Genomic DNA, 6559 nt, shown 5'->3' with positions numbered 1-6559 from the left:
ACTCGCAGCTTTATCATAGACCTCCACAGTGAATTTCGAAGTGAGTGGTTTGCAGCAGGGGCTTGTAGGAGTGTATACTTCATAGGAAAAGTGGTCACAACCAGAGGGGAGAAGAGACGACTGGAAGGGATGTTGGAGGAATGTGGTGACGCTAGCAATGGATGATGGTTGTGCTGTTTTAAATTAGGATTTGGATGGAAAACAATAAAGGTGTTACGACATTTTTATTCAATGACAAAATTATATTAAGAAAAAATTTATTAGTGTGTGAACTGAAAATAATATGCGTGTGAAAATAGAATTATCCTGATTGTTAGAAGAAAATTAAAACATATACCGTGTGAAAATTGTGTAGAGGATCTTCACAATTCCCACTTTTGATTTTTGGTAAATTACATCATTCATCTTTGTAAATTTACAATATATATATATATATATATATATTTTGGGCCCCAAATTTTTATTTTTATCAATTTTAATACCATTTTTATTTTTGTTTCAAAATAGTTACGCATCATTAGTATCTTTGTAAATTTAGAAGGCAAAAAAAAAAAAAAAATTATAATTTTAATAATTTTAACACCATTTTAATTTTTGTTTCAAAATGTTTAGCATTTCAAATGAAAATAAAAATAATGTTCAATTCACGTGAATAATCCCTTTTATGATAAATTATCAATATGTCCTATTTTTGAGATTTATTACCCATTATGTCCTATTGATAAATTTATTAAGTGATAATTTTATTAGTTTCTTTTGTTTTTATAAATAAATTTACATTAATAAATTTATTAGTCAGGTCTTGTAAGTAAATAAGTCTAATTAATAGAACTGATTGGTAAGTATCCCAATATTTTTCCCAAAGTGTCTATAATTTCTGTCAATTTCCACTTGGGGCCACTTCAGATTAGGAGAAGTCTAACTTCAAGGGTGTGTAAATGTATTTAAGCATTGTATCCTTATCTTTATTGTCAAGAGATAACTTTATTTATTGAGAAAAAAAAAATTATGTATATATATATATTAAAAAGAAAATCAACAATAATATTAGAAATCTCAAATGAATTATTAAATATTCGACGTTACATGGTGTGGGACTTATGTGTGTCCCATGTGATGTGAGTCTTACATTCATGTAAGTATTATCTAAAATATTTGATATTTTATAATTTTAAGTTCCCTAACATTTTTTGAAAAAAAAAAAAATCCATTTTGATCTATTTAGTTTGACACTATTAATTTATGCCTACTAATGAATAATCACATTAAAATTAAAATAAAACTGAAGTGGAACCTATATAAATCAAAATAAAATATCATTAAAACCTGATCATGTTACTTATCCAAAAAATTGTACATAATTTTTTCATGAGATGCAACAATGCAATACAAATAAAAAAAAAAAAATTATACATAATTTTCATAAATAATGATGTAGCTCATTGTGAATCTTTCTCTTCAAAATAATGTTATTATAGTTTATTTTAATTTTGAAATTTATGACAAACTGTTTCATAGAATTTTTACTTTATTAAATACAAATAGCTTAAATAAGTTTTAAAAAACTAATTATTTAAAAACTCAAAGATGAGAGATTTACCTTTTGACATTTTTATTATTAGTTTTTAACTTTAAAAAAATAAAAAAATAAAACTCTACCCATTGGAACCATTGTAATTGAGAGTGGGGATCACATTCACAACTACGAAATATGTACTTGTTTTTCCGGACGTTGGATTGGAATTTTGCTATACAGTTCAGCAGTCGGCAAATGGCAATGTGAATCCCAAGTGTATTTTACCAACGTCATGTTTGTTTAGCCTCTTAGAAGAGGGGGTTGAATTAACCATCTGTGAGGTCTATCAAAAGTATATTTGATTAAGCTAAAATGTTATAGAACTATTAGTCCAATTGAATTACCAATCTCTCCAAAGGATAGTATTAGCATACCCATTGGAGAGTTGAGATGGGACTGGTAATCCAATCCTCTTGGATTAAAATATTCTAATTTAATTTTTTTTTTTGAAAAATTTATTTGTGAAATAAATATTTAAAAAAAAAATATTACCGAAGATTAAGTATATGATTTTTTTATTATATTTAATGAATTTAAAAAAAATAATTATAAGATTAAAAAAATATTAATTTAATTTATTAATACTATTTATCGTATTACTCATCCGGTTGTGTATAAATAAACACTCTTTATTCTAGATCTCCAACCTAATACTATCACAGTAATAATTTCCGTGCTCAATCTCACCATATTCCTAATCCCCTCCATCCTATGAAACCATACAAATGTGACCAAAGATCCTACCCACCCACCCACCCACCCACCCAATGTCATGAATTGTAAGTTGTTAGTTTATATATGAATCAATCAATTAAAACTTAACCAATAAATTTAAAGATAAACATTTCAGAAATCTACAACATAAACGAAAGCATCTGAAAGAGTTGATAGGTTTGTGTAATTGGCAATCCCCGTTTGACAAAACTCTTTTCAGTTGTAATTTTATTCGTTCTTTTGTTTCAATAATGCTACGAGTGTTTACGTACGAATCCAACCCAAATTGTACTTATGCAGAGGAGTTTGTGTTCTTAATCCTTTTATGTTTGTCACTTTGCTGACTATGTACAGGGATCGAGTTGCCCGATCAGCTCGTGGGGGTCTAAGGGATAGCGCCACGACAGGGTCGAGGGGCAGTGCCCTCAAAGTAAAAAACAAAAATGCAGTTGACGTTATTTGACCATTCGAACGGTCATTTGTGCGCTCGAGCAGAGAAAATGATCATCCAATACTTTTGTAGAGAGCTTGAACTTCTGAGAAGAAAGTTTTACTGCTTGAGAGGTGAAAGTTGGGCTCGAGCAGTCAGCCTATATGTTTTGCACCGCCTTTACTCACACCGCTCGAGCGATTAAGTGTGCGCTCGAGCGATCTTCGCGATTCAGTTTATTATAAAGTGTGCAGTTTGTTGTTTCTAGATTTTAAGCCGTCCATAATTTTAGACAGAAAGAAAAGACAGAGTGTTTCTATTGGAGGCTGTTTTATATGAGTTTCCTTAGTGTATAGAAAGTGATCGACTGATCAACGAACTACAGATTATCAAACATCAAGTCTTGTTCTTATTGTTTTGTTCACAAAAGAGAGAGTGGTTCTTCGGTGGATTCCATGAAACTTGGGCCTAAAGCTTTGGTGGTGTGAAGCCCCTGAAAAAAAAAATGTATTCTCTTTAAAAACCCTTATGTTTGAATTTTTTCCTTGAAAGCCCCTCAGTTTCTTAAATTATTTTGAATCTTCTCGGTTAGCTTTTTTTTTTTTTTTTTTTTTTTTAAATTTTTATCGAAACAGGAATATCCTAGCCGAATTAGGTTCCTTACTCTAATTTAATTTAATTCTACATAAATAAGGTTCCAATACATGAGTTTAATTCCAAGCCCTCACTTCTTTTATTAATTTCAAGAATTACCTTAAAAATAGTGCATGTACTTTTTATACTATAGGTACCATCAAATCAATTTGAGATCTATATATATTTGTACCTCTTATTCATCAAATTTTTTTGTACACAATATCTATGGAATTTGTACACATAATATATAGGAAAATCTCTCCAAATCTTGAGCACATGGCTAGCCATCATACCTCCTAGGCCATAATCATTGTACTTTAGTACAAACAAATCCCTTGAAATCTTGGAGCAATGATGACCTTGGTATCAATTCTTTATATATACATTGGGAATATGTCCATAGTACACATATATTGAATAAAATATTCTCCTTTTTCATTCCCCACGCCCGACCAACCTAGGAGAATGTGAGGGACCTATTTTCAAGACTTGTAATTATGACATTCTAGAAGCTCTAGTACCTAGTACCCTTAAATCTAGGGTTGTGTTCCCAACACTAGTTCCATTCCAACTAGAGGCCAACTAAATATTGTCTAATCACATGATTAAGTTCCCTAATCACTCCCTATTCCATTAGACTCCAAGTAAATCCAAACTTTTCAATCCAATTCCAACTAGTGGGCCTTTATGTCTTTTTACACCAAAATTGCCTATAAATACAACCACCCCCCTAGCATGGCATACACAAACAACACACACTCACATACATTCGGCTTAGAGGAGAGAAAGGAGAGCAAGAGAGAAGTTTTGAGAGGGAGAGGGAGGAAGAGGAAAGCAATCTTGTTCAAGCCTAGCAAGTAAGCCACAAAACAACTCTCTCTTTCATTTTCGTTTTTCAAATACATGCTCTTAAGGGTTCTAAACATTGTTTTTCAGATGTGTTATTAATGATTTCATTGTGTTAAAAATGATAAGAGTTGAGCCATGATTCTACCTGTCTTGTAGTTTCCCTCATTTCGGTACAAAACTATCTTTTTCATACCAATCTCTCAAACTTTCCAAAGGCACACCTTCAAGCAAATTTTCTGAGTTTAATATATGTTATTTAGCATGTTTTCATCACAAAAGAAATAAAAATTTTCCCTTAGTGGATCTCTTTTCTCACAAATCTTCTTGTTTTGGGTATTGTGCCTTAAGAATCTGTTTTCATAGCCAACTTTCAAAATTTCTAGAAAAATGTAAAAAATTATTCTGGACCTCCATTTTATGTCAAAATCTTCCTTAAGGAGTTATCTTTCAACTAAAATTGGTTTCGTTGAAAACGAGTGAGCGATTTGTGAGAAACTCCAATTTTCGAAACGGTCGACGAATCTGGACAGCGCTGGAACATTTGTTAAATAACTAAAAATCTAAAAAAGCTATCACATTTCCGAAACATGATCTGAAAATTAGATTAAATTCTCTACGAACCATAGGGAGGTCGAGTTTGGTAAAAATCTAAAATAGCCCTTTTTGTTTTAATCTTTAAATGGTATTGAATTTGGAAATTTTGTTGTGCATGGGTGTTTTATGCTCTTGTGTCCATGAATATGCTTATTAACTTATGATCATGTCTTGGCATGATATTACATGTGTTATGGCTATGTTCCTTATCTTCTTCATTTTAATGATGCTCATGTTTATGTGAATATTACTATATTGTTGAGTTTGTTCTAACTTAACTTAAAACATTGATCCAAACAGAAAACTTAATTGGGATGGTATTGGGTTTTCGATCACTTGAATATTGAAGAGATGATAATGTGTTATGTATGGATTGATGGGATGTGCTCCCTAATTGAAGTTTAAGACTTGCGCAAGCAGTTGTCGTGTAAACCCTGGAATGGAATGAACGTATTCGGACTCTTTGCGATAGTTTGATTGGTGAGATAAGGTTGAGTCCAGATGGGACATTCAGGAAGATAAAACTTTTTTTTTGGAAGGATAAGGTTAGATTCAGGAGATAAAACATTTTTCTTTTCGCTGTCCCTTTTGAGGCCCTACGGTTGGCGCTACGCGGTATTTAACCGTTGGTAGGCATCTGAGGTTTGTTCTGCAACAAAGCAGCAAAATGGGGAGTTCCGAATAGTTCGGTGTCCAATTCTTGTAGTTGGGAGGATAAAATCTCTTTGGAGGATTTCTAGAATACTAACCACTAACATTATAACCTTGTTATCTATTTGAATGGCATGCTCCTTTTCTCTATTATTGAAATTGTTGTTATTGACTTGAATATCATGCTTCACTACTTGTTTGCCATAAATGTGATGGTGTAATGGATTGGGAAAAAGGGGCGGGGTGTGTGTGTGTTTACTGGGCATTCAAAGCTCATGGCGTTTCATGCCAGGTATTGAAGACTATTAGGCTGGTCGAAGGCAAAGCTGAAGTATTTGATGATGTATGGCTATCCTATGAGAGTTAGGAACTAGTTATGTTAAACGTGTTTTGAGATTGTAAGTGATATATCCCATATTGTATTTAAGACATGATTTTTGTAATTTATATATATATAACATTTGTAACCTATCCTTATACTCCGTTAACTCATGTAGGCCTTGTGTTAATACTCTCTAAAGATCTGTCAAAAAGGTAGCTTTGCTGTCTAAGGTGGTTGGACTTAGAAGGGAGGCTATTTTGACTCCTCCGACCTTCCTGGGATCTTGCGTGGTTATTAGCCAAATGACTCATTAGTGGCATTTCCTATTCTTGTAACCTTAGATAAATCATGTATTTAACGGTTAATATATTATCTGATGTTCTCGATTTTTGAGGCGTCACAGGTAGATTTCAGAGTGGCTCATCGTCGTATATTCGACATCAGCGTTGTGAATTCAATGTTGGGTAAGATAATTTCAAGGTGAAGACAGTGATGAAAGAGACACATAGGGTTCAGTTCAATTTGGACGTGAATTCGCTAAGTAATTGATGATGTACTTGTGTAATTAATTTTTGTCTTTTTAGTGGAATATTTTGTGCCTTTGGCCAATATTTTTTGTATCACAAGTGGAGGCACTCCAATTGTGTTTTTTTTTTTCACATTAAATCGTTGTGTCAATTTATCTTTGATTGTTTGATTGAGATTGCTATTTATCATTTAAAATTGAAACATAATCATAAATCAATATTTCGGTGATTTTATACTTTTCAAGAGTGATTGTTAAAAT

This window comes from Camellia sinensis, chromosome 10, assembly GCF_055761805.1.
Source record: "Camellia sinensis isolate YWXY chromosome 10, ASM5576180v1, whole genome shotgun sequence".
NCBI classification, from domain to species: domain Eukaryota; kingdom Viridiplantae; phylum Streptophyta; class Magnoliopsida; order Ericales; family Theaceae; genus Camellia; species Camellia sinensis.
This window is presented reverse-complemented; position numbering follows the sequence as displayed.